A 17,286-nucleotide genomic window follows, 5' to 3' on the forward strand; every position below is an offset into this window, starting at 1 on the left:
ATCCTGATAAATGTATGTTGGTTAAAATTGTTTTTATTTTTAAATATTGAATTGTTCTTTCGTTGTTGTTGTTGTTGTTGTTGTTGTTGTTGTTGTTTTTGCACTACAAATAAGACATACGCAGTGTACATCGGAATTTGTTTGTATTTTTTTCAAATGATAATCCGGCCCCTCAACAGTCTGAAGGATTGTGGACCGGCCCTCGGCTTAAAAAGTTTGAGGACCCCTGTCCTAGACTGTATTTTATATTGCTTTTCTGATGTAATTGGATTATTACCTGCAGCAATTCTGAACAGAATAAACCCTTACTTCTTCCTTCTGAGCACTGTATAAATAGGAGGTTGGGACCAGGCACATTGCGTTCCAACTTGTCATTTCAAGCTTGTGTTCCCCCGCCGCTACCTTTTCTTCACTGCTAGAATTATTAGGATAATGAAAATCTCTGAGGTTCCTCTTTGTCTCTGAATGGAGCCTTTGTCTTTGTGAAGAAATGACTTGAAACTTATCTGGAGGAAGATGATTGTTATCAGAAGGCTTCTGAACTGTTTGGACCCTGATTTTGTTACAGAGAGCTTGTAATTTAAACTTCAATCTACTTATTAGAAATATGAGAAAATGACTTAAGAATAAAAAAAATCTTAAGAATAAATTGTGCTTCCCTTTCAGTTTCCCCATCTCTTTTCACCGTAGCTTCGGCATTAATCATTCAGTGCCTATTTTTTCTTTGCAAAAAAAGGGATTTCTTTTATGATACTGACAGCTATTTAGAAACCTCAAACACAGCCATTTTGTCTAATAATTCTAAAGAGTCCTCTCATCATCAAAAATGAAAGTGTATTTTTCACAAGACCTGATAAATATTTAGGGAGATGGAAGGCTTGGCTCATCATCCTTTGAGATAAGGTTTCAGTCAACTGATTTTGTTGTATTTCAGCAAATTCATAATTACTGAGAGCTGGCTAAAGCATTAGCAATCACCAGGAATGACCCAAACAATCCCAGGGATTCAGACACACAGAGGAAGTGGAGACAGTATCTTAGAACAAATATTTTAGGTGGATTACAACTTCCACAATTTCCAAGGTAGTATGAAGAGTGGCCATGTTAGCTGTTGGATTCTGGAAGCTGTTTCATGAAGTGTCCCTGTTTCCCAGTACCAACTTAAAGTACATTTACGAGAATCACTTACTCTAAGTGCCCGTGTTTCAGTGTTATGGACTCCTGGGAATGGTAGTTTGGTGAGGCACCAGCACTCTTGGGCAGAGAAGACCAAAGACTGCAAATTGCAACTCATGGAGCCATGGCAGTTAAAGTGGTATGTAAAGATGGCAAACTCTGGGGAAAAAAATGGGGAAGTGAGGAAAAAACAATTTTTTCCAAAACAATTTTTTTTCTGGAAAAATTGAAAAAGAGAAGTGTGTAAAAACAAAAAATCTCTGAAATCATTCATTAAAGTCATTTTTTCCAGGCCTTCCTATGTCTAATGTTATCACATTGCATTAATTCTACAGTCTAGATCAGGGGTCCCCAAACTAAGGCCTATAGGCCAGATGCAGCCCTCCAAGGTCATTTACCTGGCTCACCCTAAACTTTAGCCCTAAACTTTAGACAGGATTGTCTTAAATCTGAAACGATTTGAAGGCACACAATAACAACAATCTTAATTCACTTGACTATTGCATTAGCCCAAAGCAGGTCCACACTTCTCATTGAAGTACGTTGAAGTTCATTTTAAATATTGTATTGTTCTTTCCTCTTTTTTTACACTACAAAAATACTTTTTTTTCAAACTGTAGTCCATTCCCCCCAAAGTCTGAGTGACGATTAACCAGCCCTCTGCTTAAAAAGTTTGAGGGCCTCCAGTCTAGATGCACCCTTGGACAAGTCTGGCAGAGGTTCATTTTACATATACACATGTGAATGGCTATCTGTGACTGTGAACACACAAGCTAGGCATGTAGCCGGGGGGGGGGGGGGGGAGGCTTGAGGGGCTTCAGCCCCCCCCCCATAAATTTTCAGGGTGGTCCGCAAGAAGGCCTTACATTTATGATTTAAACTGTTATGTTTATTCATATCATGATCTGATCACCATGTTCAATATATCCCATATGCATGGGGGTATTGGGATAACAATACAAAAGGTTTGCTAGGGTAGATCCTCTCCCGCTCAGACTCAGCCCCCCCCCCAACCAAAATCCCAGCCCCTCCCGAAACAAAATCCTGGCTACAGGCCTGACGCAAGCCAAATGTTTTGTGGACAAAAATGGACATCATTATTGGGATTCTGGCTTAATATCAGGAAGATAGCATGCTTGTTCTCCCCCACAAATGAGAATGGTTTAACTAATTTACATCTATGGTTGTTTACACTATGCCTGATCCTAGCAATATAATTTCCCTCCTCAAAAAGCTAGGTTTCAAAGTTTCTGTTTATTTTTCTGCCTTCTTTGGAGAGAAACAAGCCACACTGAACATATTTGGATGTCACAACAGACAAAACAGGGATAAAGGGTTTTCTGGCTTTATCTGGCAAACCACCTCATCAGGTGGGCTACTTTGGCTGTCATATGCTGCTTGTTCTCCCCTTTTGAGATGGAGGCCATTACACAATGCATATGTGCTTCCAATCGGGCTCCATCGGGAAAGGGGGAGCAAGCGGTGTATGCTTCCTGTGTTGCCTTCAGGACAATTGGGGAGGGGGAGCCAGATGGCAGAAACTCCCCCCCATGGGATGGGGGCAGAAGGAAGTCACATTATGCTGGGCATCGAGCTATGGGTTGTCCATGCCCCCTGCCGGGACTCCATGGATTCGCCACAATTCGTGATGAATTCTGAAGATAATGTGATAAGGTTAGGCAGCATGCCCAAGCACCTTGTTTTGTACCTGGTAAGGACAAATTCTTATGAATCCTGGTTTTCTTCTTCATTACCATATGTTGATCTAGCCTCTACATAGTTGCTATCCCTGGGTTACTCAGGCCACAGGGCTAAGAAGAGCCTATGGGTGGCTGAACTGCCCCTTAATCCTCTTTGAAATTTACAAATGTCAGAAATGCCTCTTGGCAATGACAGCTATTATGGGATTAAAGTCCCTGTAGAAGAATTTTGTTGAATCATACTAATTTAACACATACCTCAGAAAAGAATTAACCTGTATGATGTATATAGTGCTATCCTACGCATGTTTACTTAGAAGTAAGCCAACAGTTGTTAAGTCAATGGTTGGAATAATATCTTCCACAAATTACTATTATTCTTTTTTTCTTTCCACAAGGAGGCTCAAAGCAGCTGATAGAAAATCACTGATAGAAAGATTTTGCACATAGCTCTGGGGTCGCCATAAGTCAACAGACACCATGAAGGCACATACACATGGAAAGACATAATGAAATAATTAATTACAATATTTGGAACAAGTCACAGTTTATTAATGCTCTTCCAATTTAGGTTTCTCTGTCTATTAAGATGACATTTTCAGATTATCTGCTTTGAGTTGGATTATATGAGTCTACATTGCCATATAATCCCATTCAAAGCAGATAAACTGGATTTTATATGGCATTGTAAATGGGACCAAAGTTTGACTTCTTTAGCTTCCAAAATTAGACTGAACCTGCTATTTGCAGGGTATTTAGGGTTAATACACATAGTCAGAGAAGCCAGTGTGGTGTAGTGCTTTGAGCATTGGACTACAACTGTGGATAATAGGGTTTAAATCCCCATTCAGCTATTGAAACCCACTGAGTGATCTTGGGAGAATCATACATTCTCAGAAAATTTTATGATACGTTCAACTTAGGTTTACCATAAAACAGAAATGGCTTGAAGGCCCACAACATCATCACCAAGTCTCACTGAGTTAAGTGGGACCTACTCTTAATGTGTGAATGTGGGCTTGCTGTTGAATTGGTTCCTTCTATATTGATCTTCTTTGGTTTTTATCTTTGTCCATTGTAGTGAAATGTTAGGGGATTATACTGTTTGTTGCTTGTCTGTCTGTGGCACTGTGTCCCCTGCTGGTATGACATGCTCCAGTTTGGTTTCTTCACACTTACAAACCTTAAGATGCTCTGAGCATTACATCATTTGGTTTCCAGAGAGTTTAAGAGGTGAGATATTTTGCAGCTATTATCTAGTACAAATAGCTCGAGGTAAATAATCTCAGGGAAGCAATAACATTAAAGCTGTTTCCTTTTCTAATTTCCTAGATGAATGAGTTTACTCCTCCAGGCAACATCAAAATCTGAGTGAAAGCTATGCTGAATATCAAGGGCACATTCTTCTTAGTAACTGATGGCAAATTCCCCTTGATCTTCATTCAAAGAGCAGGAATGAGAACTGTTTTCAACTGTTCGCTAGAATCCTCTGACCTCTACACAAGCTGATTTTTTAGCATCCTAGTACATTTCTGCCAGTCCAGCAACAGATGGGCACACTGCCCATCACATGATGTCACTGGACTCCTGGTGAAGGCCCCACCTGCCACTGGAGTGGAAGCATTGTACATCACTTCCCTTGCTTCATGGGAGCCTTACTGTGTTGTGCGGGCTCCAATGGCATATAATGGGAGAAGCGTCACAGTGATGAAGCGGCGCAGTGGGGTGACAGAGTCACCCCTCATCCCTGCCATTTCACTACAGAGGTTGGCATCTCCAAGGTTTCAGGGTGTTGTTTTCAAAATCAGAACAATAAATATTTGATATCTTGAGTGAACCACTACTAGTCACATCAAATAAAGGTAGGCTAGATAGACCAAGGATCAGACAAAGGTTAGGACATTTTTATAACCCCCAAAAGAGGAACTGGAGTCTCGAAAATAATTTTTCCTAGCTTTGTGACTGGCTTAGCATAAGGAAGCATCAGATAAGTGAGGTTAGAAGGAGAAGTCCTCTTCTGTGCATCATCATTGTGGGTAATAAAGAGCGGGATGATACAGGAGATGATTTGTGTTACTTGTGTGTCTTTAAGTGCTTTGCCATCTATGAAGGCTCAAAGGCAACCCTATCACAGGGTTTTCTTAGCAAGATTTGTTCAGAGGGGATTTATTTACTTTCCTCTGAGGTTGAGAGAGTGAGACTTGCTCAAAGTCACCCAATGGGTTTTCAAGACTAACTAGGGCTTTGAATCCTGGTTTCCAAGAGTCCTAACGCAACTCTCAGATCACATTGCTTTTTCTGCTTTTGAAACCAAGTTGTGAGATGCGCGCCCCTTGGAGACCCAGACTGGAGCCAACCCTAGTCAAGAAATAGCTTTTGATTAAAACCTTTAGGAATTAATTTACTTTAAATATATTAGCGTATACCTTTAAATTGTTCTAGCTTTTAAAGCTATCTTAAACTGGTATTATGTTTCATTTATCCTTATCCCATTTAATCCATTTTCCTGTTTAAATCTCAAATAGTTTTGAGATTTATATAAACCCCTCCTTGCTTAGTTTCCAATACAGCTCATAACCTCTGAGGATGCCTGCCATAGATGTGGGCAAAACATCAGGAGAGAATGCTTCTGGAACATGGCCATACAGCCTGTACAACTCACAACAACCCAGTTTTTAAGTAGATATTGTTTTATCTGTATAACACTTAAAATCTCATGACAAGTGTACAATATGTAGTATATTTTATATATTAAAATACAGTCAATTAGTAAAGGTAAAGGTTTCCCCTGACGTTAAGTCCAGTCATGTCTGATTCTGGGGGTTGGTGTTCATCTCCATTTCTAAGCTGAAGAGCCGGCGTTGTCCGTAGACACCTCCAAGGTCAAGTGGCCAGCATGACTGCATGGAGCGCCGTTACCTTCCCACCGGAGCGGTACCTATTGATCTACTCACATTGGCATGTTTTCGAACTGCTAGGTTGGCAGAAGCTGGAGCTAACAGCGGGCGCTCACTCTGCTCCCAGGATTTGAACCTGGCACCTTTCGGTCCACAAGTTCAGCAGCTCAGTGCTTTAACACACTTCACCACCGGGGCTCCTACAGTTAATTAATAAATACTAAATAAATAATAAGAACTTATATCAGAGTTGGGTAGTGTCAATCACCACACTGTAGAAGTATGAATTGATTCTGCTATGCAGCCCTTGTGTCAAGTGGTAATGCTGAGCAACTGAGTGTCCAATTGGATATCCAGCAAAATACACAAATGAGCACACAACTGTATGCATAACTAAAGGAATACGACTACCATCTTCAGCCGATGGTAACAGTATGGGTACTTGTAGAAAATCACAGGAGCTGTGTTCTCCCTCCCCCTCAATTTCTCTTACATCTGTGCTGCTAGACGGTTCTTTGCTGTTGTTTCACTATTTACTGTCTGCCTTGCTTCTCAGCTTGCTAGTCAAGCAAGATCCGATTAGTCATGGAGTGGGGGCATGGCAGGGCAGGGGGAGGTGGAGGCGGTTGTTTGTTGGGTAGGAAACCACTGGGTTGCTTGCCAAGAAGCAGCCTCAGTCCATGCATGTACACACTTTCCCAACTGTTCACATCTTCTTTTCAGCCACCAAGGTCCTAAATGTTGCATGCTTGCCTACAATAACAACTGCACTGGAAGAAGGGAACTACTTGTGATGTCATGTGTGAGATGGTGTGTAGAGGGCTCTGCGGGAACTCCTTTCTTGCCCACCGCTTCTCCAGCTCGCTTCACGAATAGGCGCTCACATTGTCGGGACACCACCACACTCCTCGCTTTCCTTTGTGTATGACGGCTGAAAGACCTTTGGAATGCCACAGCAACGCAGCTAAGCCGGTGATGGGTCCCTCTTAATTAAATTTGAAAACTGCCTGGATAAGAGGGCTTTCTGAGCCAGTCAGGCGATGGGCTCTGGGCCTGAACAACTGCCACAGGCTAGCACTGCCACCCACAGCCCTGATCCCCATGACATGTGTACAGATTAGGGAGAAATCCCTCAACCATGAGCCTGCCTTAACCCCTTCATGCTCTTGGAAGATTTGAAACACTTTCAGCAGATGGATTCCTTTCCATAGGGGAGGAGAGGGTGAAGCATAGGATTTTATACCAATGCTAGTGACTTACCTTTGGGTTATTGACTTCTTTTTGGTTTGCTTATTTATTTGCTGTTTGATTAAACTAAATTCTGCATCTGAGTCTGAACAGGAACAGCCTTGGGAGCTGCATATAGATACGGGAATTGATACAAAAACTATATAGTGGTAAAACTAATTCAGCAGCTACAGGACCAAACAGAAATGTTATGAAATGAAATTAAGGGGCAAAAGCAATTCTCAGAAAGTTTATCTACATAAGAATATATCGAGTTGGCAAATAATAATGGAGAGACTGAAAATGACAGTGAGGTGTCTATGCATAGACATCGAGAACTGGGAAGCTCTGGCCCTTGAGTGTTCTAATTGGAGGTCAGCTGTGACCAGCAGTGCTGTAGAATTCGAAGAAGCATGAATGGAGGGTGAAAGGGAAAAACATGTCAAGAGGAAAGCATGTCAAGTCAATCCTGACTGGGTCTGCCTTCCATCTAGAAACCGATGTCTTCACTGCAAAAGAGCGTACAGATCACGAATAGGTTTCTACAGTCACCTACAGACCCAACTCCAAGACTCTACACTTGGAAGGCAATCATACTCGGACATGAGTGATCGTTGATGATGATGATTTCCTCCAAAATTGTTGTTACTCTCTGGGACTAATTGTAGGGACATACTGCATATTTTGGAAGATTAGAGATTTCACATTTGATAAGAGCTCTTGAACGGACACAATTTGGAGTTTATGGTTTATTTGTTTTCAGTTTGTCAATACAATCTTCAACGTGTGTCATTACCACTGGGATCAGTTCCTCAGGTCTCTTCCTGAAGGTATCTGTCAAACATGGCAGTCAGCCCAATTATTTTGTGAACTAAAGAAAGATTAAAATAATTTATAAGACCTCTCTCCTTTAAATACACTATCATCCCAAGCCTTCTTCCTGCCACTGATACATTTCAAAAATTAGTTATTGTTTGTTTTAATGTTCTTTATGGTATGTTAATGAATTTTTTTAAAAAATCTCTTGGTCTACATCTAATGTGCAGAATTAATGCAGTTAATGCAATCTGATTCCACCTTAACTACCATAGTTCACTTCTATGGAATCCTTGGTTCATAGTTTGGTGACATAGCAGCACCCTTTGGCACAGAAGGCAAAATCAGTAAAACTAAAACTTCCATGATTCCATAGCTTGAGCCATGAGAGCTAAAGTGGAATCAAACTGCATACATTCTACAGTGTAGACTCACAATGTTTTTTTTCCCCTTGCAATTTGTGCTTTTTTTTCTTTTCTTTTTTTGCTATAATCTGAGCAAGGAGCTTTTCTTTCTCCTCTGTTAAGGTTCCAGGCACTGCTTTTTAACAATGCTGTCAACATCTTGGATTTCATGGTACCATTCCTGATCTGCAATGCACATTCTTGCTGAGCTTCTCAACTTGTGTTGGGTAACTTAGAAACATTTAGAAGTGATTCAGTCCTTTTGCTTTTTACTATCAATTCCTTTTTACCAGCATTTTAAGTAAGCTTCCTTCCTGAAAATCAAATGTGACTGTTGGGCTTCCATGGTAATTTTTCACTTTTACATTTCAATTTAATTTTACAGTACTGTACTCACTGTTTCCAATTGATTCAACAACATGAACATCTCATGCCAGATTCTGAGTAATACCAGGGGCATCCAGACAGTGCCAAAACCCGTGTTTAATAACGGAGTCAAAAGATCCCGAGACTTGACAGCAGGTCTACACATCCACTGCCAAGACAGTACACTTGAATAGCCATCATCTTGCGAGGGATCACCTAAGTAAGTAAGTACACTTGGATGTAATGCCTTGGTTTTTATGTGGAAAATGTTTGTGGACATACACTTGTCCTATTTTACAACCCCTAAATTCTAGTTCTCACTGCATAATCCCATATAAAATTACTTCCTAGTTCTGCATATATCACATTTAGAATGCAATGGTAAGCAAATCTTAATTTGAAGCACCACTGTACAGTTACAACTAGAATTGAGTAAATTAAGCTTGTGATAACAGTTGGTAAAGGTACAGGTTTCTCCTTGACATTAAGTCTAGTTATATCCGACTCTGGGGGTTGGTGCTCATCTCAATTTCTAAGTCAAAGAGCTGGCATTGTCCGTAGACCTCCAAGGTCATGTGGCCGGCATAACTGCATGGAATGTCGTTATGATGACAGGTACATCCCAGTTAATAAAGTGAAAGCCCACAGTCTCCCTTGACAAAGTGCTTTATGATACTTCAATCCCTTACATGAGAAAACAAAAAACCTTAATAAGGAACATGTTTCATCTTTTCTGACTCCTTCATGACACTTCAGCCATGGCCTCAATGACTCTAAAATAGTCAACGCAAAGAGGGATGACTTATAAGGCATTTTGAACAATGGAGGCTTCGGTTGAAACATAAGAAATAGCATCCGCCTCAGGATACTTACAAATTTCTCTTATGAAAAGAAAGTGTGTTTCATTCCCCCATCCCCCCTGCCCCAAGAACGCACTTTAAATAAGCATCAGATAATTATTCTTCCTTTGGCCATTTGCTCTAATGTTATTAAGAATGAAGAGCCCTCCTGTTATTTGTGAGGACTACATGTGATTCTAGAATAATAAATAGCCAAGTGCTTGTCATATGACTGGACATTATCCACAAAATTCGTGGCTGGTCTGCATGTTGAATCCTACTACTAAAAGTTCAGGGAGAAGTCATGATAGCTACAAATTTTCAACTCTTTTGGTTGTCTAAGGTTCAAAGTAATGGTGTAAACTTTAGGGGGCTCAATATACTGTTGTCGGGAATATGATTTTTTTTCTTATTTTGATATTTTCTATTAATTACATTTATTTCCTGACATTCCCCTGATGAAGTTGAGGTAGCACATATAGTTTTCCTTCTTTCCATTTAATCCTCACAGCAACTTCACAAAGAAAGTCAGACTAAGGATTTCTTCACACAGGGAATTTTTGTCCCATTTTGCCACTTTTAATTGTGGCAAGGACAGAGCCTGACATGTGCCATCACACGATGCACAGCAGGCCCGGCCCAGATTCTTCCCAAAGTGGAGGAGAAGCACCGAAAGGCACTTTCTCCTTCACTATGGGGAGGAAAGTATCATTTGGATAACTCTGACTACTTTCCTCCCCTTGTTGCTGTTTGATGGCAGAAAGGTGGCGGGGCAACACACATCTCCTTTTCTGCCATCTGATAAGGAGAGGGAAATGGTGCCAATGCATTCTCTCCCATACCTCCACGTGGTGAGGAGAAGAGGGAGGGCACAAGCCGCATCATGCATCTTCCCTTTTGCCAGCCATTGGGCCATGTGAAGAGGTCGTAAGAGAAAACGAATGGCTCAAGATTATAAAATCCCCATTGAACTGGATTATATGGCAGTGTGGACTCAGATAGTCCAGTTCAAAGCAGATATTGTGGATTATCTGCTTTGGTATTCTGGGTTATATGGCTGTGCGGAAGGGCCCTAAGTCTAATGGTCAGTTATGGAAGGAGGAGCAAAGAAAGGGGAATTACAGTAGTTGTTGACCAATGAAACAATTACTGCTGAGACCTGCTTCGGTTCAAATCCATTTTTAATCACAGACAAGACTCTCCCAGATTAATCTGTTTTTCTGATGGGGGCACTATGCCCTACTTTACAAAACTGTTCTTGGTTTCAAGATTGCTCCATGTGACTGAAGTCTACTTTAAAAAGACAAAAAAAAATAAAACAAATATTTTAATTCATTTGCCTAGTTTCCAACAGACTTCGCAACCTCTGAGTATGCCTGCGATAGATGTGGGTGACATGTCTGGAGAGAATGCTTCTGGAACGTGGCCATACACCCTGGAAAAGTCACAGTAACCCAGTGGTTCCAGTCATGAAAGCCTCTGACAACACATTAAAATGAATATGTTATCTGTTTAATGGACAGGGCACAGTTCCCCTTTTGCCCTAATTATATTAGAACCCCAAGGGGTGTTATGGATATGGGGGAGGGGGGAGATCACCTGATAAAGCTGGTTAGTGGGAGATCAAGGAAAGATAAAAAAAGAAGTAGTTCTCACAAACACATTATTAAACAGAGGAATTTGCTTCAACCAGTTATAGTGATAACTGCCATGTTAGACATGTTAAAGGGAAGGTTAGACATAGTTCCTTGTCAATAGTTTTCGGAATAGCAGAATGAAAAAACCAACTGCTCATTTGGTCAGTTTTCCCTACTATCGTGAGATTGGTTATCTATTTAAGTTACAATACTTATTTCTAAATTTGCATCCACAATTTGCACATGAAAATGTTATGAAACCATGTGTCCTCCTTTTTGTTGTTGAAGTTCCTTTTGCTAGTGTTAACATTTATTGCAAGTTGTAGTGAATATAAAAACCATCTATGCCTAGATAGGGAGGGAACCATTTATATTAACTTGAAAAATGCATGGAAAATGTTTGGAAAAACACAATATAAAAAGGGGACAAGCATTTATGTAAAGAAAAGAAACAATTATGGAATAGGAACAAAACAGGGATCTGTTTTGCAGCAAGAAATGCTAGCACAGGGAAGGGAATCCACTGATCTCGGGAAGCTTCTATCTGAACCATTGGGACTCTAGAGATGCCCCTCCTACAAGCTTTGCACCCCAGAGCCCAATGAGAAGTCCCTGTTCAAATCCAATTAGGTTCATGGATTAACAAAAATGTAGAGGTGGAAAATAATACAAGGGCCACCTAGTCCAAACCCCTGCCATGGAGGATTCAAAGCATTTCCAAAGAGACTGCAATCTAGACTCCATTTAAGCTGTTTGAGCCTCCAATTCCCAGAATACATAGTCATCTTGTTTTTCACCCTTCCAACAGAGAACACCACACAAGGAAATGCACAATATTGTCCAATGGGAAATAACAGGAATTCAGTTCCACATCGGTCTCCCAGATGCTAAGCAAGACATGCAGCGGGCTGCAAATTCTGCTGGTATATACTGAAGTGGGTAAGACCCAACCTCAGGACTCAACTGTCTCTTGCACATGCTGTCGGAGACCATTTTGCTTTTCCTCCCACCTGCTTCCTCAAAAAAAGGAAAGGGGAGTAGAGGAGAAGTGAGACATAAATGTATCCAGCACTAGTAGTTGTCAATGGAGACTGAGACTGGACTTACTGCTCTATGCCTGTCCCGAGACTGCTCTTCGTCTCTACAGTTTTAAAATAAGAGTAACACTACATTATCACCCACTGTGTGATTACATTAAGGAATCTAGAAAGTCAAGATAAACAGGGTGTCAGTGAGTGGTCAGTCTCTGGACAGTATATGTGCTTTATCTTCCATACACTTCAGGAAAGACAGGCAGAGCAATAAAACAGCATTTGGAAAAAATAATTCATTAAAAACAGGAAGACACAAGCCATCCTCAGACAACCCAGGTGCCAATACTTTTCAATTGTTTTGTTGCTTCTTCTTCCAGTCTCTTTTGTCTTCTGCGGCAGGTTGGAAACTTTAAAACAGTGTTTGACTTGTCACTGTGCCATTTTGTGTGCGATATCTGGTAAATGCAAGGCAGTGGGAAGAGGCACAGCGACCAGCAGCTGCCACTTTGTGTGGCATGTTGGGATATGCAAAACCGAACATTTTTTGCATACCTCTCTTTTAAGGGGGAGAACTCTGTTGAAAAATAACCTGCCTGACTCATTATGTCTGTTCCACCCTCTGCTGTACTAATTAGTGGTGTTGGCAGAAAGATTTGCAATGCTATACCAGGTCTGCTTCTGAAGACAGTGTGTCAGAGATTTGGAAACTGACTTCATAAATGGCCAGTAATTCTCTCCTTGGAGCCAAGCTAGACAGGACACATGTCATGTAGTTTAGCCTGATTTTAGTTTAGCAAATCACAGGGCTGGATTGGGACCATGGTGTGGGAGGAGAGGGACTTGTGTCCCTCAGGCTCTTTGACAAGAGAGGAAAGCAGCCATTGTTGCCAAGTGGATCTTTCCTGCCATTGCCTGCCATTGCCAATAAATGAAGCAGACATCAGCATAAAGTGTTAAAGCACTTTTAATGTGCCCCTGTGCTAATCTTTTGTCTGTCCCTACCTTGCTGCCATGTGCAGGTTGCATGGGTTTGAGCTATGAACTTCTAGGATTTCCTCAAACATTTTGGTGGGGGATGGGAGAGAACTGTATAAGGCTGAATGCCAAATGTAATGTCCCAGTTATTTTTTTTTTCCGTGTCAGGAGCAACTTGAGTTGCTTCTGGAGTGAGAGAAATGGCTGTCTGCAAGGACGTTACCCAGGGGACGCCCAGATGTTTTGATGTTTTTTTAACTATCCTTGTGGGAGGCTTCTATTATGTCCCAATGTCCCAGTTACATGGTGAGTATCTTAGAGCCCATTCACCCTACATAATTTTAGCGCTCCATTCCCCTTTAACTGCAGTGACAATGTCTTATGGAATCCTGGGGTTTGTAGATGAGGGAGAGGCATTTAAAATTCTTAGCCAGAGAGTTCAACAACTTCATCAAACTGACAACCCTTGGATTCCATAGAATGTTGCCATGGCAGTTATAGTGGAATATAGCAATATGGGTTTGTCTACACTTGCTGCTAAATCTGGGTCCAGCCCGGGGCCAGTCTGGTTGATATCCATATGATGCAGCTGAGCCAAGACTGCATCAGTCCTGCTGGAGCATCACTTCACCCTCCGTGTCACAGCCACCAGATAATGTAGTTTCACTGATGTTCTGCATAGGGCGCTATCCAGACAACCACTTGTTTGAATACATTTAAGTTTTGTGCAGATAGAACAGTTTGCATAAGATTTACCACTTTATCACATTGGGGCCTTTTGCCCCTTGGAAGCATTTTGGGGATGGAGACTGCTGAGCACCATCACATGATGCTTGAGGCCCTCCCCCATTTACCCTACATGTGCAGAGAAAATATTGCACAATGCTTCCTCCACAACTACAGAAAGGTAAGTGAGCTTTGGATAGCTCCAACTGCTGCTCTTTCCTCCATCTGATGGGGACAGGGACAGGGTGTCAATGCGCCTTGTTCCGTCCTCACCATGTGATGGGGAAGGAGGGAGGGTGCGCGGAGTGCCACGATGCACCCCACGATGGAACAGGGGCAGGAGCTGTGTGAAGAGGTCCTTACTTCTCTTCTTGTCAGAAGAAACACTATGCTAAAAAAAGATTCCTTGGTTCCATGGTAGACTTAGGGTGCATCTATATTGTAGAATTAATACATTTGGATGCATATTTATTTAAGCGTTGTGGCTAAATCCTATGGGATTTTGGGATCTATGGTTTATGAGGCAAACCACAGATTCTAGGATCCCATAGCATTTAACCATGACAAATGTGTCAAACTGCATTAATTCTATAGTGCAGATATGCCCTAAATCTGCATTCATTGTCTACAACTCCCATGATTCCATAGCATTGAGTCATGGCAATTAAGGTAATGTTAGACTGTATTAATTGTACAGTGTAGATGTACCTACTCCTAGCCTTTGATTCAGACCTCTGCTCTTGGACCCCAATTTCCTGTCATATGCTACATGTTAGTTGTTTAGAAGAACAATTTACTTCTTTTCTATCCAGCCAATTTACAATCTCATCTGTCAGTTTTTTTAACCCACTGCGGTGGTGCAATGGGTTAAACCCTTGTGCCAGCTGAACTGCTGACCTGAAGGTTGGTGGTTCAAATCTGCGAGATGGGGTGAGCTCCTGTCTATCAGCTCTAGTTTCCCATTCAGGGACATGAGAGAAGCCCCCCGCAGGATGGTATCGAGGCATCCCCTGGGCAATGTCTTTGAAGACAGCCGATTCTTTCACACCAAAAGGGACTTGCAGTAGGTTCTCAATTTCACTTTTGACATGATAAAAAAACTCTCAAATAAATTAATATTATAGCTTCAAATCAATGAATTCCAACAATTTTTCTCACATTATCTGTTTTCTTTCCTAGGGACTAGAAGACTACATAAATAGCATTTTAAGGCATGAATCTTCTGACTGTATGTCACGTACATTCCTCTTTCCCCTCTCCTGTCGCCTCTTTGTCTCCAAATTTTGGAAGAACAATACTATTTTCTCACTTTGTCATGTGGTCATAACTTGCTGAATGCTGCAATTAAAATATTTTTCTTATTAATGGTAAGATAACGTTTCTCTTTAAATTATACCTTAGCATTTTTTGCTAATTTAATTGCCGCTTTCAACAAAACTTAACTTCGAAGAAGCTTCTGTGAATGAACATGGTGTGGATCGTGTGTGGCCAATGTTTTGGACCTTTCTGCAAAGCAAGCCAGGTTTTCTCACAGACAAGTGTGGCTAAAATGAAGAAAATGCCTGTTATTTTCATTTGAAGTGGAAGAGATTTTTTCAAATAAAGAAGGCTATGTTCCCGACTACAATTGTATTCACACATTTGAATTGTTGGTTCTTGTGGACTTATACCCAGATCTTTAATGCGTATGTTGGAGTGACTACTGTTGTCAAAGCACTTTACATCAAATTTGTGGTGTAGATTTGTAATTTTCGTTACCTGTAATTTTCACTATTTTTCCAGGGTTAGGGAAAACATGGCATGCCAGAGGGATACAGTGGGCTATGACTTACAAGACAAGTATTGGAATCCCCGCTGAACCGTGGAAACCTACTAGGTCAGTGGTTCTCAACCTGGAGTCCTTAGATGTTTTTGGCCTTCAATTCCCAGAAATCCTAACAACTGGTAAACTGGCTGGGATTTCTGGGAGTTGTAGGCCAAAAACATCTGGGGATCCCAGGTTGAGAACTACTGCACTAGGTGGTCTTGGACAAATTACTCTCTCGGCCTCAAAGGGAGGCAAAGGTAATCCCACTCTGAACAAGTTTTACCAGGAAAATCCTGTGATAGGTTCTTCTTGGTTCAAAATAACCAAGGCACACAACACTCAGGCATGAAGGAGTGGAGAAACATGGAGTCTGATACATACTCTTAATTCATCATTTCAGATTTCACTGTTTGGGTGAATGTCTTACAATTACCCGTCCTTGGTTGGATCCCAAAGGGGTGTTCTCTGTCAAGTTAGGTGGATAGAGAAGTTCAGAGCAAGGATAGACATGTGTATACAATGTCAATAAGACATTTAGGTAAAAGCCACCACATCTGTGGATCTTGCTGGAAAATGTTGAAGAGCTACATATTATGGGCTGTTTGTCTCTTCTTTCTTCTTTTGTTCTAACACTAGCCTAAGGTGATGGGAACACCTGAGCTGCTTTAATTGTCTCCTTGTGAATGTCTTTTGAATATCTCCTTCCTGTCTGAGTGTTTTCCCTTTTCCTACCCTCCTATAGGTTTGTTTCCAAACATGCTCTACAGAGAATTTCAGCCAACAAAGTGACGTGGTTGGATGGAACTGCTGTGGTCTGGCATGCCTTGTGTTCAGGATTAAGGTTATTCAAATCCCTCTCTGTTGAACTCAGCAATGAAGCAAAGTCAGCCTTTTGTGCACACTTGGTGCACTTGCTTTACTTCACGGAAGAGCAATTTTACAGGGAGACAGCATACTCACTGCTTGTTTTCTGTAGGCTACTGGATATGGATTCTTCTTTCTGGAAACTTCCATATTGGCAGGCTAGTGAATCCATGCATCATTTTGGTACAAACTCCCAAATAAGTTTAGTACTTTGGAAGCATCTCTGAAGTTTGGACTAAAACTTAGAGTGTATTCACTCCCACATCTGACATGGAAATCACTAATTATTATTTTACTCCCCACAATATTACACAGAATAAATCTTGTCATTGGAAACTTGATGCTTTAGTCCTGTGCAAACAAAGGGAAGCAGAATCCAGTTTCCAGTTTGCAACTACAGTAGAGTCTCACTTATCCAAGCCTCGCTTATCCAAGCTTTTGGATTATCCAAGCCATTTTTGTAGTCAATGTTTTCAATATATCGTGATATTTTGGTGCTAAATTCACAAAAGCAGTAATTACAACATAACATTACCGCGTATTGAACTACTTTTTCTGTCAAATTTGTTGTATAACATGATGTTTTGTTGATTAATTTGTAAAATCATAACCTAATTTGATGTTTAATAGGCTTTTCCTTAATCCCTCCTTATTATCCAAGATATTCGCTTATCCAAGCTTCTGCCGGCCCGCTTAGCTTGGATAAGTGAGACTCTACTGTACTTCATTCTGAATGGGCTTTTGACACAGGAAAACATTATTTCCCCATCTAGGAAACATCAGGACTAATGATGTTCTATATCTATTTCATCTCATAA

Source organism: Anolis carolinensis, chromosome 2 (genome assembly GCF_035594765.1).
Source record: "Anolis carolinensis isolate JA03-04 chromosome 2, rAnoCar3.1.pri, whole genome shotgun sequence".
Taxonomy (NCBI): Eukaryota; Metazoa; Chordata; class Lepidosauria; order Squamata; family Dactyloidae; genus Anolis; species Anolis carolinensis.